The sequence below is a fragment of the Lissotriton helveticus genome, chromosome 1_1 (genome assembly GCF_964261635.1).
Source record: "Lissotriton helveticus chromosome 1_1, aLisHel1.1, whole genome shotgun sequence".
NCBI lineage: Eukaryota > Metazoa > Chordata > Amphibia > Caudata > Salamandridae > Lissotriton > Lissotriton helveticus.
This window is the reverse complement of record NC_136057.1, coordinates 984,403,038-984,429,897: the sequence shown is the minus strand read 5'-3', so window position 1 is coordinate 984,429,897 and position 26,860 is coordinate 984,403,038. Positions and strand designations below refer to the sequence as shown.

Sequence of the window (26,860 nt, the reverse complement as noted above, 5' to 3'; positions counted from 1 at the left end):
CAACAGCGCTTGTTTTCACGCGCTAATGTTCCCTATCGCCGGATTTAATATCACCTACGGTTTGCGCGTTGATAAAGACGCCCTAACACGGCGATAAAATCCGGCGATAGCCGGCGATAGGGAAATGTGCGATGTGCGTTTTTTAACGCACATCTTGGTAATATGGCCCATAATGTTTTAAACTTCGAGCAACAGTGCTACAAAAAAGCATCACATGCAATCTCGCCAATCACTGTTGGGTGCTGTGGTGAAAAAATTATTATATCCAAAACCTCTTCTGAAAAATTCCAAACCTCAAATGCACCATAGCAAAGTGCCAATGGAGGCTGCCAAAAAGCAGTACTCACATGGTAGTGTGAATGGGCATTGGGCAGCAGCTATGGGAAAGATTTGGGCTGCTGCGTCCTCCGTCCCTCCTGCTATTGATTCTACTTGGGATGTGTGAGACACAATACTCCCACTGCTCTTCCAGTGCTGCAGGGAGAACTGTAACTGCTCCTGCGGCCGCTGTAACTCTAAAAAAACTTACCTCTAGTGGCCAGCCTGCAGATGCAATACTCGGATGCAACGCTCCTCTCCACGGCCCCATCTGGTTTGGCCATCTTCTCAGAATCTGGACCATCGCCGAGGATTTCTGGGAAGGCTATGTTTTTATCAAGGCAAGATGGTCTCCGCCATTGTAGACTCAACAGGTGTGTTCCTAGGACAATATGGAGAAGTCATTGCAACTTCCTTTTTCAAGCCTATTAAAAGGGGAGACATTTTACTAACCTTTGCGTCGCAACACTTCCGGTTCAGAGCATCTCTTGACCATATTGGACAGCAAGATTATTTTCCACTGAATCTAAAGATATTTTCTCAGCTTGGTTGCAATTCCCGGCGTCAAAGAAATACATTTACAAATTTCCAGGTGAACAGATTCTACACTAGAAGCGTACCCTATTTTCCATAAGCACTCCACAATTTGAATTACATGACATAGAGTAGTTTTGTAAGAGATAGCAGTTTAAGGCTTTGGGGCACTAAACATGGTTGGTTGGGTAGTCCAAGAACCCCTTGGAATAGCGGGGTTGAGATTTTCCACTGAATCTGGTAGGTCCAGAGAGATCAGTGGCAGATGCTCGGGTAACTCAAAAGAACCTGTAAAATTTATTAATTACCAAAAGTGACAGATTTCACTGTGACTTTACTGTTCAGACACTGTTCATTAGTACACTATAAAGATGTAATGGTGCACTTGCTGCACTTAGGACAGCTCTGTGGCTGGCCATGGTGCTGATATCATACGGGACAACACTTCCCAATCTTGTCCTAGAGGAAAAGAATATGTAAAGGACATGGAATGTAAACAAACAGTGATTCCCAAAAATGCATTGCTTTTGAAACTTAGCTGAAGTTATAACTGAACAGTTATGTCTTCCATTTTTCACTATATGACAATGTCAACGTGTTATTAAATTGTGGTTCTTTTTCAGTCAGAGATCAAGTGCCCTATGTCATGGTGAGTGGGGAACACAAGATGGCTCACCATTAATACTGCTAGGTGGGCCGTACACTTCACGGGTCTTGGTGAAAGCCAGACAGTAGTGTGAGGACACCTGCAATATCAAACCTGGGATTGAGGTATAGTTGTGACATCAGCTGCTGAGGGGTTTTCCACATTCTCTGCAAGTGGCTTCTACAGCATCATAAATAAACGTGTATAGAAAAAGCCTTGGATTCTCGACTCCACCTCAGGGGATTTCTGCAATTTACTCTGTTGTAACCAGTTCTAGATTCGTCCCGAGCAGAGGGTACAATAACATGCTTGGAATGACCTACCGACTACATTCATTTCCTAAGGGCAAGTTGTTATCATGAAATGCAGATGTTCTTATGAGAGTGGGCATGCAGAGAAGTGAGTTCAGTACAATCCTCCGTGTTTTTACTGGAGTGAATGATTTAGATTTAGTTCAGTTTAAACTACAAACTCTCCACAGCATTAATGCGGAAAATTGGAATTCATGTTGCCAGTTCATTTGAAGGCAGCAGAACATACAAAGCCATCGAAGTATTTGACTGATGAATATGCATTGTCAAACAAGTATGGGTCACAGGAATGCCACATCTTTCAGAAAGAATTCAGTAAAATATATTTTCTTCTCTGGAACTAGGTCAAAAAGCGTGCTACCGACATTTGACGTGGAATGGAAATATTGGGCAACAATGCGGGAGCATTTGTGGATTTAAGGGCTACAAAACCCGGACGGTGACCCTCCATATGGTTGGACTCTCGCCACTGCAGCTTGTACCTCTAACCACTCTGGTTTGGCAGTCACAAAGAAAGGAAGGACCAGACCGACTACCATCCCTTGATGCTGCAGTAGTATTGACCAATGGTAGAGAAACAGTAGAGGAGTGGGTGACCAAGAGTAGCAATCACCGCACAGGTAACACCTGACTACTACCTTCTGCAACAGAAAATCAGCATAAATGGAGATGGCGAATTAAGCATAAATGGTCATTCAAATCTCTCAGCCAAGCCGTGCATCCTCCAGGAGGAAGCCTCCAGAGAGTAGTGCTTGCACAACAGATGTTCTGCAAATCTCTGCCACGACCGAGACAGGGTAGGTTACAGGTGCCAAGCCGGGTCTGGTAGAACGGGCTTGGACATTGATAGAAGAGCTTCCCAATGTACAGCGCAACATAATATTACAAGTTGCTGATTTTAAGCACTGTTATTCTTAAGTGTTAATACTGCTTAATTTAACAGCCCTCCAGTTATCGTCTCTCAGAGCATAAACGGCTGAGTTGGCCCAGTCAGGAAATACCTTCGGAAAATGCAGATCGTATCACATGGCAGGAGTATTTAGTACTTAAACACGCTCTGGCTGTAGGATTTTATGTTGCAGACTTATCTCTAGCTGACCCACTGTAGCCATTAAACTGCTTTTCACTACAACACTGTATGGTGTGGAAAAAAACTGCTAGAAACAACTCTTTGAAATAAATTTAAGCCAATAAGATTTGAGTGGAGGGCAGGTGCGTCCCAGGCATCACTATGTTTGGATGGAAATGTGAGCAGGTTAAAAGTATTTTCAAACCTATGTTGGGCATCTACATCAAGAACGCTTCTCGCAGACGGTATGGTGTGGCCAACATAAAGCATGCCGCCATTGGTTTATGCGGGCTCTGCTTAAGATGGGATGCAACATCTTACAGCCCACCTTAGAAGGAAACAGATGAAAGATTCAATCAATGGGGTCTGAACTCCGCCTTGGCGGAGGATATGGATCCAAGGATTTATTGCTGAAAGTCACAATTACCACAGTCTGAGTCTGCTTGTACAACTCATTTTAAACAGAGATGATGACAAAGTTCACAAGTGCCTGTAAAGGTAGAAGGAAAAAAATATTTTTGAGAACTGCTGTTAAAAGGCCTCTCACTGCTTGGGAATGCGGCCAACCCGTGGTGAATTGTAAACCAGAAACCACAAATCTCACACCGCAGGTCATACTAAAAAGCAATGAAGCAGAACATCACACCAAGTTCCTCTTTGCTCAGAAACTATGCGACCCATGACTCCTTTGCTGTTCCTTCTTTGGGTGCGATGAGGCGCCAGTCAGTCTTGTTGTCTCATGGGAGCCGGCAGTCAGTTTTGCTGTGTAATGGGTGTTGCTGTACTTTTGTCAGCAGTTCTTCACACACACTGGCGTAAGTGAATTGCCAAGTTTGCATGGGGCTGTTACAGCGATCTCTGGTGCTTACTACAGACGTTCAGTAGCCTTGGTTGGTATCTGCTTGGCAATGCTCACAGAGTGCCCCACTCACATTATGGTATGGTGATTTTATTATATTATTATATTATTTTATGAGGTGCTGCAATGTCCCCTGAGCTACATCTCGAGGTACACAGTTCATATTCTCTGAAAGAAACACCATTTTGGGTTCCGAATCAACCCATCTCGAACCATTGTGGGTTCAGAAGCAGACCAAAGTCAAACCTGTACAGCAGAAATCCAAAAGGGTTCCCTTGGTGAAAATGCAAGCACATCAGATGATCACCCTTTTGGAGAACATACCTGCCGAACATCATGCTCGTAATATCGACCCACACGTGATAAATGCAGACTTGTTTATTTTTTCATGGCCCATTGAGACTGTACAGAGTTAGATCCTGGAAAAAAACGTGAAATGTACTTCGTAAAACATCAAGTCCTTTGAACTGCCTGGATGTATGAGAAGGAGGGTCCAAGAACCACATCTCAACGAGGTGGTCCGAAGGACAATGAAAAAGAGGGACTCTTTAAAGTAATGATGGGAACAGTTGTCTCTTGGGACCTAGAAAAACAGAGCAGGGGTTCGCACCGTAGCACTGCGATCATGGGGTGTACGGACCGTACGCTGTGTATGTGTTTATGTGCTTTTCCGTACGACTCGCCCTTACCTGACGTGGACCGTACGAATGCATCCTCAGACCCCGGTCCGGATCGTACTCGTCAGGTCGTACGGCATGTGTACAAGTCGTACGGCATGTGTACGAGTCGTACGGTTCACAATTTCAGCCTTGCAATATGTACGGATCGCGACGATTCGGACGGATTCACAGAATACGGATCGTACTACGCGACTCAGACGGACGGGTACGATTTGTATGGAGAGGGCTCCGGAAACAAATCGTACGGACGTTTTTTTTCGCGAATCGGAATCGATCCCATGGTGTCAAAGCTCGCTCCCGAAAGGAAATCGCCACACGTGCATGCATTCCCATTCAAAGCAATGGAATGCGTGCATGTTTTTCGCAGCAAAGCTGAAGCGATGGCGAAAGGTCCTTTCCTATGCAACGCATGCACGCTGCTAGGCCCGACCTAAAAAGGCTAAAAAAGTCACTTTAACCCAAATACACACACACAAACACACACAGACAAACATATACAGAAACATGCAGGCAGTCACAGCCATTTGTATAATCTGGGATTAATATTATCACATATGATGATGAAACCCAACTAGTTTTCTCTCTGAATCATTCCCAGAATTTCCCTTCTTGCCTCGAACCTTGTTTGGAGAAAGTGGCAAGCTCAATGGAGATAAAACTGAGCTTATGATTCTGGGCAACACCACTAGCATAGATTTTGGATTTGCATGGCCAAACTGCATCGGCCCTGCCCCTGCCCCTAAGACAAAGATTAGAAGCTTAGGAAAGTTGCTGGACAATTCCCTCAAATTTGACCATCAAGCAGTAAAGCGTGTAGCAACTTGCTATGGCACTCTTAGGATGCTGCGCAAAGTCCTACCTCTACTTCCCGTCTTAGAGAGGAGACTTATGGTCCAGGCTTTGATTCTCTCTTGCCTGAATTATGGAAATTCCCGTTACCTAGGTGCCTCTAAGTCAACCAGAAGGACATTACAAGTGATACAGAACTGTACAGCTCCTATGCTGCTTAGAATTCCCAAAGAGCAGTCTGCAAAGTCGGCCCTGCATTACTTACACTGGCTCCTATCACAGAGAGAATAAAGTTCAAATCCTTGTGCACGGCTCACAAGACACTGGGGGAAAGTGCCCCATATCAATCATTCTCTCATCTCTTTCCATCATCCCGGTAAAACTCTGCACACGGCCAACCTATTCTTGGCCTCAGTTCCTAGAATTAAAAAGGAAATATGTGGAGGCCGCTCCTTTTCATACTATTCCGCTAAGCTATGTAACGTGCTCCCTCTTTATCTTCGATCAGTGACTCAACATCTTCCCTACCGAAAGCTTCTTGAAACCTGGCTGTTCCAAAATGTTGCACCATAATCACCTGGCTGCTGTCTGTGCTATACTGCTAGTGCTGGGATGCCTTCGGGTAGCCATGCGCTCTACAAATGTTTTTAATAATAATAATAATAATAATAATATAGCTGTAAAGAACATACTCATACAGCCACACATTCTCCTAAACTCACAACCATTCACAAAGTAAATAGTCATACAAACCAGATTCTGCCACACACATCAATAAACATTTGCAGAAACAAAATACACAAACACATAATTGTTGAAAGAACCACACTAACTGGCACACACAAATACACACACTTAAAATAACATCATCAACATCAATAAATCTTTATTCAGATAAGAATATGCATAAAGGAGTCACACAGATAAAATTTACAAAGATCTCAAAAAAACATTCATATTTAAAAATAGATTACTAAGGGCCTGATGTTGGTAATCCCATTTTACCGACTCTAAAATACCTAATTTTACCGATTCATTATTTTAGATTCGGAAAATGGGATGTAGGAAATATTTCGGTAAAAACTGCAGAATCGGTAAAATTCTGATTTTCCGATTCGGTATTTACCGAATACCGAATCGGAAAATACCGATTCGGTAATACCCATTCAACCCTATGGGCCTCCAGGCCCATAGGAATGAATGGGAATTACCGAATCGGTATTTACCGATTCGGTAAATACCGAATTGGTAAATACCGAATCGGAAATACAAAATACACCCAATTGAGCCTGTCAACCAATCAGGATCATCCACCACACCCCACAACAAAGCAACAGAGGAACCAACCAATCAAATGCATCTACCCCACCCCACTGCAAGGAAGTGGCCACACCCATGCAGGTGCAGAGTAACTGAACAGTCTGGAGAGCTGTGAGACACTGAGGAACAGGCTGCCCTGAGCTGAGCAGAGCTGCACAATGGAGTCCCAGGATTCACAGAGGGATGGAGCAGAGCGCAAAAGGAAACTGAAATTCAGCACAGCTGAACTGCAGGTGCTGGTGGAGGAGGTTGTGAGACACCACACCCAGCTCTTTGGTAAGCAGTCTCTGCATGTTGCAGAATCTGTGAAAAGAAACACCTGGCTGGGGATCCAGTCCAAGGTGAATGCCATCGGGGTCACAACAAGGGAAATTGATGACCTGAAAAAACGGTGGTATGATCTTAGGATCATAACCAAAAAAAAGCTGACAGCACAGAAAAAAGAATTCAGTGCCACAGGGGGAGGAAGGAACCGGGCACTTGCACTAACAGACCTGGAGCAGCTGGTGGAGTCCACCCTGGAGCCAGAGAGTGTTCATGGGATAGCGGATGCTGACAACCCAGCCAGAGCTGCAAAAAAACAATGTAAGCTGCATGGACATCAATCCTCACCCCCTTTCCTGTCCCCCTTCCCCAATGTGATGTGTGTATCACACTCCAGTACAGGTTTTAGAATTTACCTGCAATGCATCATGGGAGACGTAGTCAGAGAAACAGAGCAAAGACAGGTGCGCCCCTTAAATACCAAGATGGGCTACATTGACCGGGGGATTGGCTCCATGGCAGAGAGCATGAAAGACATGGCAGAGGGAATGAGGGACATGTCGCAGTGCATGATGGCTCTCTGTGAGAAACTAGATTCTGACCACACAGAGAGGCACCGGGATAGGCAGTGTATGCGGCAACACACCAAGGCCATGAACCGGCTTGCTACATCCACCTCCCTGCTATGTCGGCGCTCTGTCGCCATGCAAGATGGCATTGTGCACTGCTGCACGGATTTGTCTAGGGGGATGGGGAGAGTAAAGTCTCCATTGGAACTACTACTGAAAAACCAGTCAGCCAACGCTGGGGACACAGATGTGGGGGACACTGAAGACAACTTCAGCAAGAGCAGCTGTAGCACTCCCATACCCGACATTCGAAGAAGCAGCAGGCGCCAATTTGCTGACCCTGGCTCCACTGCCACCGTTGCCACCCAGCCTCAGGCATCCCGCACTGTTGTGCGTGGGCGCAAACAATAATGCTGCCAACAACCTACAGGACATGTCAGGGCGAAGAAATCTGTGACCACCCAGTGAGGTATTCAGACATTGAAGTAGCATGGTGTGCTATCAGTAAAATGCCGTAGTGCCCATTAAACTACGTCATTCACATACACAGCCTGGCTGTGTCTCCTTACTTACTTAGAAATAGCTGCGTGTGATCTCTGCCCGTCTCAGTCTCCCATCTGTGGCTGGCGCTGCTCCTGCTGCATAGGGCTCTGGCTGTTCAGTTCTATCATCAATGTCCTCATGTTATGTCATTTCTACTTCTGGGCCTTTCTTGTTGGCAAGGTTGTGCAGCATGGCACAGGTCGCAATGATCTTACAGCAGATGATAGGAGTGTACTACCGTGCACCTCCGCTCTTGTGGAGGCAGCAGAACCTGCTTTTTAGAAGTCCAAATGTGCGTTCTACAATGCTGCGTGTTGCTCTGTGTGCCACATTGTAACGTCTCTCACTCCTGGTAGATGGATTAAGGTAGGGGGTGAGCACAAAGGACCACACAGCATAAGCGCTATCGCCTAGGTGGAAAAGAGAGTGTCATTACTTGCATACTCATAATACATTCATCTGCAGTAACTATCAGGGTGTGTCACTGTTATTTACCTAGTAGGTATCCTTCCCCAAAATCTCCAGCAGCAAGGCGTGTGTAGATCACACTGTTCTGGAATATGTAGGAGTTGTGGGTGCTCCCAGGGAATTTGGCCACAATGTCTGTTATGATGTTGCCAGCGTTGCATATCACCTGCACAATGATTGAGTGTGTTGACTTCCGGTTCCTGTATATGTATTCTGTGACTGCAGGTGGGCAGATTGGGATGTGGGTGCCATCTATACAGCCTATGACGTGAGGGAAGTGTGCCAGTTGATAGAAATCAGTTTTGGTCTTCACCAGTTCCGCATGTGTGTCAGGGAAGCTAATGTAATGATGCATTCTCTGCATCATGGCCTCCAGGAACTTCCTGAAGAAACGGGACAGGCAGCTCTGGGACACCCCACCTACCGCAGCAATCACACTCTGGTAACTCCCAGATGAAAGCATGTGTAGACTACACAGCACCTGCACATGGGGCAGGATGGCTTGCGCCCTTGGTGTTGCGTGCTCCAAGAGTGGGTGCAGGTCCCTGATCAAGTCCAGGATGGTTTGGGGGTCAAGCCTGTACCTTTGCAATATCTCAGGCTCTGTGAGTTGGAAAAGCGTAATCCTCTGCCTGTAGACTTGCTCCTCCCTTCTCCAGACCCTCTCTCCTGCTGCCTGTAGCCGTAGCCAGCTTGCAATGACATAGAATGCCGCCATTCTGGTCACACTGTTGCATTTTGGGGCCTTTTTTATAGCCTGCACCCGGTTACCACCTGCTTTTACTCCATGGTAAATACCGACTCTTAAATACCAAATTTCATGAAATTCGGTATTTTTGAGTTTTCCTACATCTCAATGGTAATTTTTTACCATTTCTTATTTACCGATTTGGTAAATAAGAATTCGGTATATTCCGAGTCGGTAAAATACCGACTCGTATTTACCGAATCGGTCTATTTTTGGCTCCTACATCTCAAGAAGACAATTCCGGTCGGTAACGGCCGAAATTCTGTATTTTCTGCCGTTACCGACCGGTATTTGGCTACCTACATCTGGTCCTAAAATTCATACAAAGGTATCGCAGTACATAGACAGATTAAATATACAAAACACAGAACATTGGACACCGAGATACCAATAAACTCAATAGCCAAAAAGTGTAAAAAACATTATCAGAAGCATCAAATAGGGGAAAATTAATTGACATATATTAACTCTGTTGAGGGTATAATATCCTTGGCTACTCATTTTCATATCTGAAAACATCCAAGATAGGAGCTGTTTCCTTCTTTGGATGGCATAAGAAACGCAGACAGAGACTCTATAGAGACCATAAAGTAGAAATTCAAATTATCAAGGTTACGGGTCAAATTAAAAGCATCTTTATGATAAATATGTTTTTCTTTTAAAAACAGTAGCCACAAATGTGTTTCGTCAGATCCCTATAAACATAAAAAAAAGAACAAAATGCCTTGAGGACTGATTAGACTTGCTATCGAATGGGTATTTGGGTAACTTTTAGGAACAAAAACCCATCTTGGGAAAAACAACCAAAAAGTGCAGTATGCCCATTCGCAGTCTAGTTAGATAGAATCTATGTTGGATGTTTGTTACTAGGGTAAGGTAGCTCTTGGCAGTTGGTTGTATGGGACCTGAGAGGTACATTGACACAGTTGGTTTAATACGCTCTCCTTTTCCATATCAGCCATCCTTTTCCAAATCAGAATTGTTTTAAAATCTTTCTTACTAAATTGTAACACTCCAACCGGTTCCTCAATGTTCAATTTCCTAGCCATCTCCTTTAGCAGGCTGTTTACATATTCTTGCGCTATGCTCCAAAGTAAGACAGTCTGTTATCATCTCTTTTCTGAATTTAGTGCCATATTTCTCCATATATTATGCAAACTGTGATGTGACTTGTCGGCAGGCCATCCTCTAAATAGGGGGCCGCTACTTCCTCCTTGTGAGCTATTTAAGAGGAGTTTGAACAAGGCACTGCTAATAATCTACACAGAAAAGGGTTTTCTTGGGTCTGCAACAATTTACAGTTTATGCGGCTCCACACAGGGGCTCGGTAACTGACACTAGGAATACATTTACTTCTGTATATCGTCAGCAGCTCTCTAATGGATTGTTCCCAATTTTAGGTGCAAACCCAAAGAGGGTTTCTGAGGATCTAATAAATATCAGTTTTGCTGTTCAGAATGTGTCTCCCAATCCTAGAAAAATTCATACCCAGGTATGTGAAACTTTCTATGTAGCAAGTGATATGATGATATGATGGGTTTTCTTTATGGGTCTCCCTTTGCCGCACGTCATGGTAAGCGGTTTGTTCAAATTGATTTTCATGTCTTTGTACTTCCTATATGTGGTGAACCCATTGATCAAGAGCTGGAGTCCATGACCAATTCTAGAGATCAAGACAGCATCATCTGCATATAGGAGTACCCGAGGTAGACATTGACCCACATATGGGCCATCTGCATTGATCTTCTGCAGGAACTCATCTACCTCATTAATATATGATGAAAATAAAAGGGGGAAAGGATGCAGCCTTGATGAATACCTTTGGTGATTTTAAAACATGGTGTTACTTCTCCCCCTGACCGATAGCATACCCTTGCTGTTAGCTGTGCATATAGCTGCGACAAAATGGTCATAATCTCAATGGGGGCACCTATCTTAGCTAGTGACTGACACAGCTTGGCGTGATTAACCAGATCAAATGCACTGCTCAAATCAGCAAAACATAGGTAGATGTGACCCTCTTTTGCCAGTGTGTATTTACTGATGAGCAGATGGAGATTGTTACATTGTTCCATAGTGCCCACATCCCATCTAAACCCATATTGGGCATCTGTTAGAATCTGATTGTCTACCACCCAAGATCCTCTCTAGTAGGACTCTGCCCATTAATTTAGCCGAGAAGTTCAGGAGGGATATTGAGTGATAATGACTAGCTCCTCTACTATTATAAACAATGGGGTATTCAAAATGGTCCCTGGACCTGGGTATCGGTTCTTATAAAGAAACAATGGTCCTGGGCTGATTATACAAGGAAGAGTTAGATTAACAAAATTATCAACTTATTAGAGCTTACATTAATCAGCTCACAAACGTCTGTAAATCGTGAAAATAATTTAAAAAAACAGATGTGCCGAAAAACCACTGAGTATTATTACAATATATTTATTTAGTCATTCAAAGGAACAATCATTAGAGGGTCAAGAGGGTATGAAAGTAAAGGGCATACATTTACAAGACTGTACAGAACTGAGATCCAATAAACAGTTAGATGCAACCTGGCCACATGCAAATTATTCATTTGAATTATATTTTTTAAAGTTGTAAGGAGAGTTTCCTTAAGGCTGTAAGCAGGGGTAATGGGGAAGGGGAAATTGATCCAGGTGCGTTAGGAGGGTAGCGTTGACATTTCAATCTGGCTTATCGGCAACCGAGGGACTTTAATACCTCAGCCATGCGGATCTTCCTCAGGACAAGGGGACAGGTGAAGTGACCCTCATCAATCTTGCAATGCTCTTTTGGACAACCCATTGGTGGTGGTCTCATCGCCATGCTAAGCAAATTTCCTGCCCGCCACATTAGGATGGTGGGCGGTTTGTTAGCATTCGGAAAGACCGACTGCAACACATCCGACGTGGGCGTCGGAGGAGAATCATATCCCTGCAATGGTGGCAGTGCCTACCAGGCACCGCTGTAGGGATTATGATGTCCCTCTCTGCTCGCCTTTTCGTGTGGTTATCCCGCCATGAAAAGGCAGGAGGGAAGGGACTTTGTGGCCCCACAGCGAGACCCCCTTTCCCACTGGCCCTCAGACTTGGCCCTGAGGGGCACCTACACATCTTTGCACCATGTGGCATGCACTGCGTGGTGCTTGCCACGTAGTGCAGGGATATGTGCAGTGACCTTTTTTTTATTGCGGTTTGTGCTGCAGCACCCACCGCAATACAAAATATAGGCATTGCGACCACCATGGTGGCAGTCGCATTTTAATGTCTTTGTTGGGACGGCCAACAGCCATCCAAATCAGCACCTAAGTATCCCAGGAGGCCGTAATTAAACATTTGTAAGTCAATTAGTGCATTTTGGATGATGTTTTCACATTTCTCATTGAGTTTTAGTTTCAGTATGACCTAAAAGACCTCCACATTGAGCTGATATCAAATGTAGGGTTTTTTGGTGTCGCAACAATACTCCTGTCAAAATGAATACATGGGTACATCTCCGAATAATCAAGATGCATCAGTCATATGGTAGCCCCTGGAGCGCAAGATTAAATCATGAATGCTTTTGTTTGCCCATCTTCACGGGAGGCCATGTTTTAGCTGATTGCATTTTTTTCTTCATTTGGTTTTTCTAGAGCATCACAAGTCCAAGTCACTTTATGAAGTCATAGACATTACCACAAACATGAAATAATGCTCAATTACATTGCCTCATTCAAATTGGGCAGTATTCATTTGTTTTATACTTACATGTATCCAGTGTTTATATGGAACGGACTGATGATGCAGGCCTCCTAATAGACTGATGTTCCTTGTGCGCTGAATGAAAGCTCCCTTCTCTGCACTGTTGCACCTGCATCGGGGAAGTAACTGCAGGGGTGAAAAACGCCAGAGACAAAACAGCATGCATGATTGTTGGAGTAGAAGAGACTTCTTTATTCATATGCAGCGGTGGCCCCTCCATTAGGGTGGAGGAGCGCCACCCCCCCGCCACCACCCGCAACTAAAACGATAATAAAACAGGGTTATTATTGTTTTATTTTAATCCCCCTGGACAGACCCCCAGAAACCCCTTTTGAAACTTGGGGGGGCGGGTCCAGGTGGATGACACAGCGGTGGGGGAGTGGTAGTGCACTTCCTTCTCTGCGCCTGAGGGTTTGGCCGGCTGTTTCAAGCCGGCCAAACCCTCTTGTGCAGTGAAGCTCTCTCCAGCCCCAGCTGCGTTGCTGGGGATCGAGAAAGCAGGTACAGGCTCCCAGTCTGCCTGGGAATGCAACGTCCCAGCACTTAGACCAATCCTGGTGCTGCTTTCATGCAGCATCAGTATTAGCTGACGTGCATTCTGGGAGCCTGTGCCCAGAAGAAGGAGTAGCGCAATGCAGCAGAGGGCGGCGACAGCGATGACATACATTTTTAAAATTATTATCTTGTCCCCCAACCCCCTCCCTCCCAGGCTCCCTCCTCCAGTCCACCCGCCACTTTGGCATGGTATGGGATGCAGCTCTTCATAATATATCCAGACCCACGACCAACACCTCCAGCTATTCCTAGTGTCCAGCAGCAAATAACACTATTACAGCGAGACTCTAGAACATGGCCCAACATTCTATGAACACACCAGAGTTAAAGGAACACAAAAGCAAGAACACAGAAGTGCTTACCAATACTATCTATATCTTCATATTACATTTCCCCCTCTCCTAAACAATGAAAGAACATATTTCCTATTAAAAAACATGCTTTATTCAAAAATCGCATTCCAAACCTTTTGCAGGTAACACAAGATAAATCATATTCCATAACTTTTGCAGGTAACCTAACCTGTCATAAAGAATGCCTTACAAGGTTGTTTTCTCAGTCTTCACACATATCATTAGTTCACTATCCAATGTCGACATCTTGGGAAATACTCCCTGGAGAAGCATCACCAACAGAAGAAGACTGCAGTACCAAATCAGAAGTCTAGGAATCCTCCTCTGTAGAAACAACATTCCTGAAGACAACATTCCTGTGTCGTGTATTTCTATAGGTTCTGAATCGATCCCCCTATTCCTGACCCTATTCTGGTTAAACTAACTATCTAGTTAACTAACAGTCAGCCCATGAGGCAAGAAATCCCCCATGATGCAGATACCGTTATCTGACGCAGTCACACTACGGCACAGGAACGTGTTATCTGATTAGGTCATAACGCTTGAGATCTAATTAGACAAGCGACATTCCTCCAGCCCCTGATAAGGCATACGACGTTCTCATAACAAATCAAACCTATGACAACCTGGATAATCCGTGCGGCCATTGTTTTGATTTCACAGAGAACTTTAGTAAAGAATGTGCTAACGAGCAAGTCGTATGACATCTTTATTGACGTACCTATGTCCATCCTTACGTCAATCCCGGCACCTTTAAGGTATAAATATTGCCGACCTTGCCCTATGCAAACACACGCGTGGTGACAAGACGGAGCAGCCATACTTGCCGAAGCCGAGAGCAGAAGCAGACCCCGCTGGCAGCAGCCCCGCCTTCCTGACGCGCTGAGAGACGCGCTGCTATCTCAAGCCGAGAGACCCAGCACCGGCGCCTCCGGGTAGCCCTCGCAGGCAGCCTGGAATATCGAGAGCAGAGAAAGAGATACCATTCCTCATCCATCCTAAATTCCAGGTACAGAACTGAATAACCCCTCACAGAGAATTCTTTAGTTATTCACTTGGCAAAAACAAACTTAACTTAAACTGTAACTTTCTATTCCCGCCCACGCATTAGACTTAGGTCAGGTACACGGGGTAGGCGTATTTAGAAACACCAGTTGAGTACGTTTAGTCAAATGTATATGTGTATGTAAATATATTTTAATCATTTTAAACATCATATGGCTCAGAAACCATATCAATGTTTTTACAGTATTATTTTATACTATTGCTTTTAATGTATGCACTTTACTTAACTATAAGTATTGCAATAATATCGATCCACTTCTCATGTATGAGAAAAGAGACTGATCAATAAATAACACCTTTTTATTGAACACGCCCGTCTCTTCCTTTTCTCTACATTCTGATGAGACTAAGAATGCACGTACTGACTGAGTAAAATAATTGCCTTGTGCTCACACGACTCTTGAGATTGACTCTTGATTAGGGGAGAGCAAAGTTGTCATGTTCTATGGTTGTCAGAAACTAAATCCCTTCTTGTCTAATCAGGGGAGTTAATCCTTCCTTGAACATTCGAGAAAGTTTCTAGCGAACTCTGAGCTTAGCTGGCTAACCCAAAAATTAAGTCTAGTATCGACAGTAGTAGACCTAGTTAACGTCTGGCCTAGGCCTTTACTGCTGTAGGTACTATTCCAATGCGCAGAGCCTATTGGGAAAATAGGAGCTACACTACATGGCGCCCAACGTGTTTGGAAAGGGCGATAAAACTAACGTAAGACATTTAGAGTAACTCAGTCGTGCTTTCTCACTCAGACCCCTTTTCCCAAATACTCCAAAGACGTCTGGAGTGGGTGAAAGGTTATATCCTCCAAAACCTCGCAGGAGGGAACTCCTATGTATGGTTTTTGGTCAAGTCAACGTTGAAGGATAAAACAGTTCCAGAATATTGTGCATCTAATCTCTGTTTCCATAAGAAACCTGATCTGCAAACAAACATAATACCATCCTGTCTGTAAAATGGCAGAGAGTGATGATGAAAGAGAGGCAATTAGATTAGCTACTGAAATAGCAGATGCTGATGCTACCATGCAAACAGCAGACCCGGATATAATACTCATCCAGGTCGCCAAAAGGAGATCTATAACCTTAAAACTTATAGAAAATGGACTGACACCCAGAGGTGGCACAGTCATATTCGTAATTGAGGCACACGAATATCGGCAGACAGAGGTATACTATACATGGATACATTTTCCAGCAGCAAATGCTGTAACAAAGTACTTCCACTATTACAAAGTAGAGGAACCTCCTGACATTTACACTCCTTTCGAGGAGGTGGAAGTACCACTCAAATTCCAAGAGCATTTGCTCTTATTTGATGGCGCCCTAATACATAACAATCACATTACAAGGCTCGGTCCTTTAGGAAGACCAGGAGCAACGTGGCCGGTCCTAGCCGGATACACACCACATCCAGACATCGATAGGATGCCTGCAGCTGAATTATTAACACAGCTGAAACAATTACTAAAAATTCATAGACAATTAGTTCAGTATGTAATGCGGACTTCAACAATTCAGCCAGCGATTAAACTACCACAGCTGACCCCACACCAGGGGAACACAAATAAAATTACACCACAGAACATCCAATCCTGCCTAGGTAAGCTTCCAGCTAAACGGGAACAAATACCATTCTGGTTGGCACAGAAAATTACCCAAATAGAGGCGGTGTTTCCTGACACCACCCCGCTGGAAAAACACAGGATTCTGACTATATGTCTCCCAATGGGAATCGCACCACACATTGAGGACTGTGACACTTGGGGTACAGTCTTTGCTTCCATCTACACAAAAACGCACGGTGTTCCATCCATTTCGGTAATACCAGATGTGCTAAAACAAATTCAAGATGAATACGGTCCAGAACCTGCTTTAACTCTTGGTATGAAATTACTGAAAGACTTCAAGCAGGTCTCGGCTATATTACTAGCCAACATAAAAGGTGAAGCAGCGAACGTGGCGATCTGCCAGAGGTTAAAAGAGACAGATATAGCAGACCAACCAGCTGAAATTGCCAGAATCATAGAAAAATCCTATGAAGAACTAGGCAGAGATAGTCTAGGTGGAATACCAGTAAAACCGCAACTGACTACAAGTCCAGAAAAAATGTTTTTTAACAATAATAATAATTCACCAAAAAAGAACTGGCATGGAAACAAACAATCCAATCCTAAAGAAAAGAAATTCCAGTCCAGAGGAAGGTCGCCTAGGCGAAGAGAGAAATCTCCAAACCAAAGACAGAGGTCACCGCAGAGTGACCCCTTGGGGAATAGATATAACCTTAGAAATAGGGATAATATTAAAAAACCTGATAGATATCAAGACATTGATACACGTCCCTCTCAATCTTTTCAGAATTCCTCGCAGAAATCGGAAAGAAGAGGACGATCAGAAGAGCACGCCAAGTCCAAAGACAAGGAACCTGCTCAACTGAAAAAGAAATTACAATTTCCAAAAAAGAAGGTAGCCAGTATCAAGGTAGTTAACAATGCCGAGAATACTGAGGACACAACTGAAAAACGGAGAGTGGGCTCAGACAATGCTAGACAGCGCAGCAGAGGTGAGCATAGCTCGCAAAGTCCTTATGAATCATCTGGAGACAGTGGACACGAATGAATACCTTCAAATGGAAACTGCAGATACCAGAGTTAGCAAGCCCCACAAGATATACGAGATAACATTACGTATAGAGGGAGATAAGACTAGGAAAATTAGGGGACTATTTTGGGATAACCTCTCCAAAGGCTATGACATCCTTCTAGCTGAAAAAGACTGGCCACCAGAGTTTGTCAGGGAGTGCCCTCATGGCGAAGAAGTAATTATGCCTGCCTTCTCGAATCAAATACCGATTCATAAAAAATACACACTTGCTAGAAAGTGGGCAGTGGCCTTAGCACCTGCTTTATATAAAAATCATGTAGGATGGGATGAGGATTCTCCTCCTCACAAAATCCAGTTAAAATCACAACCAACTGCACAAAGACAGTACCCAATTAAGCAAGAAGCTAAAAAACAGGTAAATGAAATACTAGACCAGCTAGAATACCAGGGGGTGATTGAAACTTGCACCTCACAAATGAACAATCCTTTGTTTCCGGTCTCCAAACCAGACAATTCATACCGTCTAGTTTTGGATTACCGACACCTTAACACATGTTGCAAAACCTTTGCAGTGCAAAACTCACACAGTGCTGCACTAATGAATAACATAGTGCGCAAAAAATACAAAACAACCTTGGACATCTCCAATGGATTCTTTTGTCAAAACATAGCACCAGAGAGCAGATCTTTAACTGCATTCTCAGTAAATGGCACTCAAAAACAATTCTGTCGGTTAGCCCAGGGGTACAAGAACAGCCCAGGGGTATTCTCAGCGAGAGTAACAGAATTACTACAACTATATGATGATGAAGCATTATCTTATGTTGATGACATTTACTTAACAGATGATGACTTGGAGACTCACTTGAAAAGAGTGAACACCATAATACTTGGGTTCGCTGCAGAGGGTTACAAATTCAACTTCAAAAAATCCAGAATTGCCCATCTAAAAGTTCTATACGAAGGATATGAATTATCAAGTATAGCCTGGTTGACAATTTTTTGAGAACTAGAAGAATTAAAAAATCTAAAATATGAAAAGACGTATCCTCTGCCAATCGACATTCTGCCTCTACGACATTACGCCTGTGTAATCTATACAGACGGACATGCTCAACCCTCCGTTTGGGGAGAACATGCATACAACCCCACATGTGAGATTACAAAAGAAGTGTGGCGCGGAGGTATATTAAAACCTCTATTAACAAAATCACACTCAGTAGAAACTAATTCAGAACTACAAACTGAAATAATAGCTTTGAAAATGGCGCTAGATAATGCGGATCGCGAATTCCCGACACTTATAGTGTCAGATTCATATTACTGCGTCAAAGCATATAACAAGGATTTGCAGAAATGGATTCAGAACGGTTACAAAGATGACACAGATGCACCAATAAAGCAGAGACTGCTCTGGGAACAAGTAGCTCTTTTGAAAAAAGAACTACCAAAGACTCACGTGACTCACTCACTGAGTCATCAACGTGATGGCGTTCACGTTGTAGGGAATTCATTGGCTGAAACAGCCGCAGCGGCAGCCACTAAATTGGCTCCCGTAGATCGAAAAAAGCGTACATTAAAATACATTGACGGTGAAACAATGCTGGCGGTGAAAACATCATCAAAAGGCGACTGCTCAGCGTTACCGATCAACTATCCACTCAATTATACATACATAATCGATGCAAACTCCGTCCCTTTTGCTCGAATCCCTGGAGTGGGGGATAGAGTGATTCCAAACATGGACAGGAGAAACTTGTTAATCGCAGACGCACACATGGGCGAGGGTCTCAGACACCTTAAATTAAAAGATTCTCTGGAAGAATTACAATCACGGTACTGGTGGCCAGGCATGAGCCTGCACTACACCATGTTTGTAAAAAACTGCCCAAACTGCAACAGAGATCGCAGAGGGGAGAGAAGCAGTTTAATACCTCGTCGAATCAAGGCAGATAATATTACCAGCAAGAAGAATGGCTTGCGATTAACATATACAGGCTAGTTTCCACTTATAATGTAGATCCACAGCACTCGGCTGACGTCCGGACTGTTATACAAGATTTGCGAGTCTAAATGGCATATACGCTAAGAGCATGCTACGTTCGACCATTTCTTTCACTCAGGCAAACCAGCCTGGGGGGGAAACATGGCCAAATGAGCACAGCCCAACGGGAATCTTCTCACTTCCTTCCTGAGGGTATGGGATGGTGTAAAGAAAAAACCAAGGCAGAAAGCAATCTATAATAGAAAGGATATTAGGTTCGGGAGCTGGGTGGGTCAAACATCTAATAAGTGTCCAACGTAGTCTAAATAACTTGCCAAGAAATTCTCTGAAGGGATTCAGTCCGTGCGAATTATTATTCGGAACTAGGATGTTGATCTCTGACCTTGATAGTCAGACTTCAGTGGTAATAGAAAAAACCTTTGATGTCAAAGACCGTTTGGCTATTTTGCAGGACTTAAACAAAACAAGAAAAGACCTGAGCAACATACAGTTGAAACAACAGCCAACAACCACTGAAGAATCACCACCTGTCCCAGCAAGACCTGTCTGGATTCCAAAAGTCGGGGATCTAGTCAGGGAGAAGATCGCGGTAAAGAAGGAATTTGGGCCTTCTTACAGAAAAGCAGTTCCTGTCTTGTCTGTCAACGGGACAAGATCAGTTGTACTACCGCCACTTGCTGGAAAAAAGGAGAACCGAGTTGTATCCATCGACCTGGTAAAACCACAACATGTGGCCGATAACAAACGGTAGGCCAAGTGGACTCCCAATAAGTAGCAGAACACCAAGGTTTGCTACCAGTACAGAGGTCCTATCAAAGAGGCTCATCACATTCGAAACGCCTACAGAAGAACAACAAGGACTATGCAACAATGCAATAGAACTAAGACCTCTGAAAACCCAAATAAAAACATTTAGCAGAGACACACCAATCTACAATGAAGTTCCAAGTGAAAATGCAAGAAACAAAAATCCTGAAACAATTGGAACAATTGACAGAACTGCATCTGGTTACTTCATCAACTTCGATGATTCCTCTGAAGGTTTCAGCGAACAAAAGACACAGCCATCATCAAAATCCTTTAAAGACAAAGCTAAGGAACTTTTGAAACAACTGAAAGAAACATATCTGGTTTCCCCATGGATTGAATTTTGGGTGGGTTTTGGTGCATTTATCCTCATACTTTGGCTCATCATGGTATTTACTTTGGGACGCTTCATTGAGGGAAAATATGCTAAAATGGACACAGCAAGTCAGAACATCAACTTGGTCCTCAAACCACACACATCTTCACACGTCGAGAAAAGAGAACTTTCTTCAGAACTTTCTTCAGCCAACTTCACAGCAATTCCAATACCTGGTGGGGTAGCCTGGGACAACACTGACTATGAAATTTATGGTCCGGTCGAGATCCTGAAATATCCACACCAAATCAAGATCTCCTTGAGTGACTTTGCAAAACCAAACTCATTTGCTGATGATTGGGACTTTGAAAGTATAAACAATATGATGTCTGACTTAGTAATGTCTGCTAAATTTACAAAACATGATTATTTGCAAGGTTCTACAAATTATGATAGTATGTATTGCTATAACCATTATGGTAACAGTTTTTTGCATAAATCTGCACAACCAAGAAATGTTTTAAATTATAATCAATGGGAACATTGTGCTACACCTCCAAAAGGGAGCTCTAGAACCGTTTATGACAAATATTCATACTTTCAAGGTTTTAACACTAGTAATGCTGAAACATTTTATTATAAATTGTCAAACAAGACAGGGATGAAAACCATGATAACCAACACAAAATTGATATATTCAGATATATTCTTTGAAAAGATGAATACTTTTGGATTTGATTATTGGGACAAAAATGTTGATTTGAAAAGTGTTTGGGGTACAAAAGAATGGCAAGTACAGGGTTTAGAAGCTTTGTTTAGAGCCTGCATGATCCCAGAACAAATGATATTTTTAAATGACACTGTTCAACAAACCACCTGTCTTGGCTTAGCCAAAATCAAAGATTTAAATAACCCTTCTATTCCAAAGCCAACAATGTTTAGCAATAGCTCTGAAACAGATGAAGAAATAGACATAAACCATATACTTAACCAAAACAGAACACATCCTGATTGGAAACAATGGTTGATCTGGCCCACAGATACAAATCACTGTCAAGATAGATTCCTGAATAAAACACAGGGTTTCAAAATGACCAGGCCAGACCCTAGATATCCCCAAAGACATCACCCAGGGATAATAAAAACCTACAGTGTGGGCAAATTATGCCTTCAATGGCTACAAACTTCCACACTGCCTGAAATTAAGCAACACCTAACTTTACTTACTGATGGTGCTGACTTGCGTGATTTCATACTGGGACCACGCAAACAGCGTCAAAAGCGTTTCATAGCAGCCTCTGTATATGCAGCATACAATGAGGCCTGGAAGGTTACTCAAATTGAAACAGCAGAAAGAATACGGGAAATTGACCGTATTAATTTGGAAAAATCACTTTCTGTAGTGGACAATGGATTAATGACTCTGTCCTCCAGAATATTTTCATTGGACAGCATTGTGTCTTCAGCAATCGATATATTATCGCAAGACTTACTGTTATTACAACATGGTCAGTCACAATTGCGTTCTATTGTACAGCTTGGCTGGACGTTACAAAATCTGCGTTCAGGCTATGTGCCTTGGCGTTTAATCAACACAACGTCACTATTCCAAATCTTTAACCTTACTGATAGACAAATCGGTATGGCGCAGAAGGGTGCTGATTATACAATCTTGAGCATTGAAAAACTAGAAAGATTACCAATGACAATGTCAGAACGACCTGTCAGTGAATGGATAATCCACGGAATCATAAATATTCCAATCTCAACCTTCAGGTTTCAATACTGCCAAAAATATATACAGGCTGGCATGTACGAGAAATTGGGAAAGGGGTACCTTAAAACAACTTGGAACCTGCCCTATTCACATGCATGTGTCAGTAATAAAGGACAGAAAGTGTTTCTTAGTGGCAACAATTGTGCTATGTCACTAAGCGGCACACTTCTGTGTAACGGTATTAGTTTGCACGGAGCCTGTGAAGGGAATTCATACAACCTTTCATGTCACCAGCAAGGCGCACCTGCAACTGAAATAGAACCATTCTTTCAAAGACTCTATAATGGGAGTTACATTCTTATTGTAGACCGCAGATGTTGTAGTCTTATGCCCGGGACTCCTTATCTCGTCACTACGACGGCGAAGGTCAAGTGCTGTGGACGTGCTTTGTTCCCCAGCTCCTTTCCAGACAGGGAGGCGAGGGCATGGCCCAGTTTGAAAATTACTTCTATTCGAATAGACACTTTAAGCAGAATGAAAACAGTGCTTCTTCAGACGCCTACAAGGCTCACGTCATCAAAAGAAACGTATGATCTACAAGTCGCAAGGACGACTGCAGAGATACATACATTATTATCAACCAATTCCCCCGTACATTTCGCGGAAATCCTGAGCGAAATCTTAAATATTTCTGATACCACTGGGGTCTCAAAGGTATTTAAGACAGTATTTTCGATGGCATTAACACCATTCAAAGCCATACTGGGTATTTTTCCAGATTTCGTCCATTCGATTTTTGGCGGACTTCCCCTGATCCTGGGACTAATTGCAGGAATCCTATTCCTAGTCCTTATTTTTCGTTATGGCAACCCATGTCACAGATCAAACTCTCGCGACAATGGAAGATACGATCCTAGCCATTGGATACCGGGACCGGATATCAAAAATCCTGGGACTCTCCCGGCTTAGAGACCTAAACATGACTTGGTTTCTATCATTTCGACCAATGTGGCAAAGGTGTGTTTTACCTGTACTAAGGTGTCTGCTATGCGGAGAAGAATGCGTGTTAGACACCTGTCTGACGCTACAATCGGATGCGCCGGTGGATGCAGATACACTGTTGGTTCCTACCAAGGTTCACGCTTTGTGCTGCCCTCAAAGGCTGCCAATCCTGATGACGGCATTCCTGGAATCTTCACCACTGCGATTGAAGGGTAGTGAAGTTCAAGATGAAAGCAGCATCGAACAGGTACGACCTTCTGTCAGCAATGCAAATCAGCATGTCAATGCAGACAATCATGCGCATGAATGCATGGTTACACCTATTTCCGACTTAGTGGAACTTTCCCATGAAGCTGTTGACAGTTTTTTCGAAAGCCTGAATGATATGATGTTCTCTCCGGAACAGAAATAGAGACTTTTGAGTAAACTCGCACACGGCGTTCCCTGAATTCGGCCTTCAACTTTTAAAAATAAAGTCACATGAACAATTACAATCCAGTTCACGGACAGCGATTTTTTCAGCAAGCCCCTAAAATATTTTTCTACATATTTTTTCCCGGGACACTGATCTTCTGCTTAAAGTAAGAAACTATTCCTAGAGAAATAAGTTTTCTATTTTTAGATACTTTATATAGACTTTAGCTGCCCGCTGGTAGGTTCACAAATATTTTATTATGTGATGAAATGGTCTCGGACTTCCTTTCTGTATAGCCATATTAAGAGCCATTTCATGTGTATTTCTCATATACCAAAAAGCAATAATGCATAACAATGCGTGTTTACTTTTGCATTTAATTCATAGCTTAAGTGCATACAATATATATGACTGCAATTTTTCAGTATATTTGAAAATTTCGAAATGCATTTATGTATTTTGGGGTGGTAAGGTATACACTATACTCTATAGTATGTTGTACTATGTTATACTATGCATAGATTAGTAGATATGACCATAGTTAGCGTGGAGTGGGTGTCGTGTATTTCTATAGGTTCTGAATCGATCCCCCTATTCCTGACCCTATTCTGGTTAAACTAACTATCTAGTTAACTAACAGTCAGCCCATGAGGCAAGAAATCCCCCATGATGCAGATACCGTTATCTGACGCAGTCACACTACGGCACAGGAACGTGTTATCTGATTAGGTCATAACGCTTGAGATCTAATTAGACAAGCGACATTCCTCCAGCCCCTGATAAGGCATACGACGTTCTCATAACAAATCAAACCTATGACAACCTGGATAATCCGTGCGGCCATTGTTTTGATTTCACAGAGAACTTTAGTAAAGAATGTGCTAACGAGCAAGTCGTATGACATCTTTATTGACGTACCTATGTCCATCCTTACGTCAATCCCGGCACCTTTAAGGTATAAATATTGCCGACCTTGCCCTATGCAAACACATGCGTGGTGACAAGACGGAGCAGCCATACTTGCCGAAGCCGAGAGCAGAAGCAGACCCCGCTGGCAGCAGCCCCGCCTTCCTGACGCGCTGAGAGACGCGCTGCTATCTCAAGCCGAGAGACCCAGCACCGGCGCCTCCGGGTAGCCCTCGCAGGCAGCCTGGAATATCGAGAGCAGAGAAAGAGATACCATTCCTCATCCATCCTAAATTCCAGGTACAGAACTGAATAACCCCTCACAGAGAATTCTTTAGTTATTCACTTGGCAAAAACAAACTTAACTTAAACTGTAACTTTCTATTCCCGCCCACGCATTAGACTTAGGTCAGGTACACGGGGTAGGCGTATTTAGAAACACCAGTTGAGTACGTTTAGTCAAATGTATATGTGTATGTAAATATATTTTAATCATTTTAAACATCATATGGCTCAGAAACCATATCAATGTTTTTACAGTATTATTTTATACTATTGCTTTTAATGTATGCACTTTACTTAACTATAAGTATTGCAATAATATCGATCCACTTCTCATGTATGAGAAAAGAGACTGATCAATAAATAACACCTTTTTATTGAACACGCCCGTCTCTTCCTTTTCTCTACATTCTGATGAGACTAAGAATGCACATACTGACTGAGTAAAATAATTGCCTTGTGCTCACACGACTCTTGAGATTGACTCTTGATTAGGGGAGAGCAAAGTTGTCATGTTCTATGGTTGTCAGAAACTAAATCCCTTCTTGTCTAATCAGGGGAGTTAATCCTTCCTTGAACATTCGAGAAAGTTTCTAGCGAACTCTGAGCTTAGCTGGCAAACCCAAAAATTAAGTCTAGTATCGACAGTAGTAGACCTAGTTAACGTCTGGCCTAGGCCTTTACTGCTGTAGGTACTATTCCAATGCGCAGAGCCTATTGGGAAAATAGGAGCTACACTACACCTGAAGAGGAGACTGGAACCTGGCAACCACTACCTCCACCATATTTCCTCCTTCAATCATTTTCAAAATCCATTGTCAGCATTGAATTACTGGTATCCAAATCAGAACATGTACTCAGTCACGGTCCTTGCAGGTAATAGCGGTGGGGCTGTGGGGCCGGGTAAGGGGGGATTTCGAGGGACGGTGCAGAGGGAAAATGTAATAAATAATTAATTTTCCAGCTGCATCGTCTCTCGAAATCCCCCCTTACACCGCCCCACCGCTGTTACCTACACAGATGGCAGCTGCATGTACTTTGATAACTATTGGCTTACTCCTCAGAAATTGGAATTACACTACTTTTGTTCCACCACCCTTTGCTGTGCAGAAGAACGGAAGTTCTACTCACCTGAATTACTTTGACTAGTAACAAAAACGTAGAATCCCCTTTCACAACCTTGAAAGGTGTTTTAATCAACACCCAACCTCACACAGCAACATTAATATCCTTTACATTTTTACTCAAGGGAAAACTAACTTTCAGTACACTTTCTAAAACCTAAAAGCAATTGTTGTACTTTTTAAACACCCTGCTCTGTGGGCTGTTCAAGGTTTACTCTATTGGTGACGTATCTGTATTAAAAAGGAAGGTTTGGGCCTGGCAAAGGGTTTCTTTTGCTAAGTTGAAATGGAAGTTTAAAACTGAATACACAAGCTGCAGTGGCAGGACTGAGACATGTTTGAAAGGGCTACCAAGTGGGAGGCACAATCAGTGCTGCAGGCCCACTGGTATCATTTAATTTACAGTCCCTGGGCACTTGTAGTACCACTTTACTAAAGACTTATGAGTAAATTAAATTGTGCCATTTGTGTAAAAGCCAATGTTACCCTATTTTAAGTAGTGAGCACACGCACTTTAGCACTGGTTAGCAGTGGTAAAGTGTGCAGAGTCCTACTGTGTGCAAAAACGAGATCAGCAAAAAATTGAGAAGCAAGGCAAATTTGGGGGAGGACCACCCTAAGGCTGACAGACATAAAAAACACAATGGGGCTTATTTACAAGTCCATTGTGCAGCTGGTGCTTCACTTTTTTGACGCGCCGGCAGCGCAGTGTGCCTGCCCATATTTACAAGGACACGTAAAGCCACCATGCGTGGCTTTTCATGACCTTATAAATGTGGCCCCCTTTCACATATTGCGCTGTCTAAAAGGGGCATCCCATCGGTGTTGCTGTGGGTGAAAGTGGTGCCCCATGG

The 26,860-nt window shown here is 43.2% G+C and overlaps 1 long non-coding RNA gene across 2 annotated transcripts in view; it reads right to left on the bottom strand.

Annotated features, from left to right (window-relative positions):
* LOC144771604 (uncharacterized) overlaps positions 1-26,860 on the bottom strand; it is a 120,660-nt gene that overhangs the window by 71,251 nt on the left and 22,549 nt on the right. For both annotated transcript variants that reach the window (XR_013599385.1, XR_013599387.1), the window contains exon 3: positions 12,868-12,987. This is a non-coding gene — a long non-coding RNA (uncharacterized LOC144771604). The remainder of the gene's footprint in view (positions 1-12,867; positions 12,988-26,860) is intronic.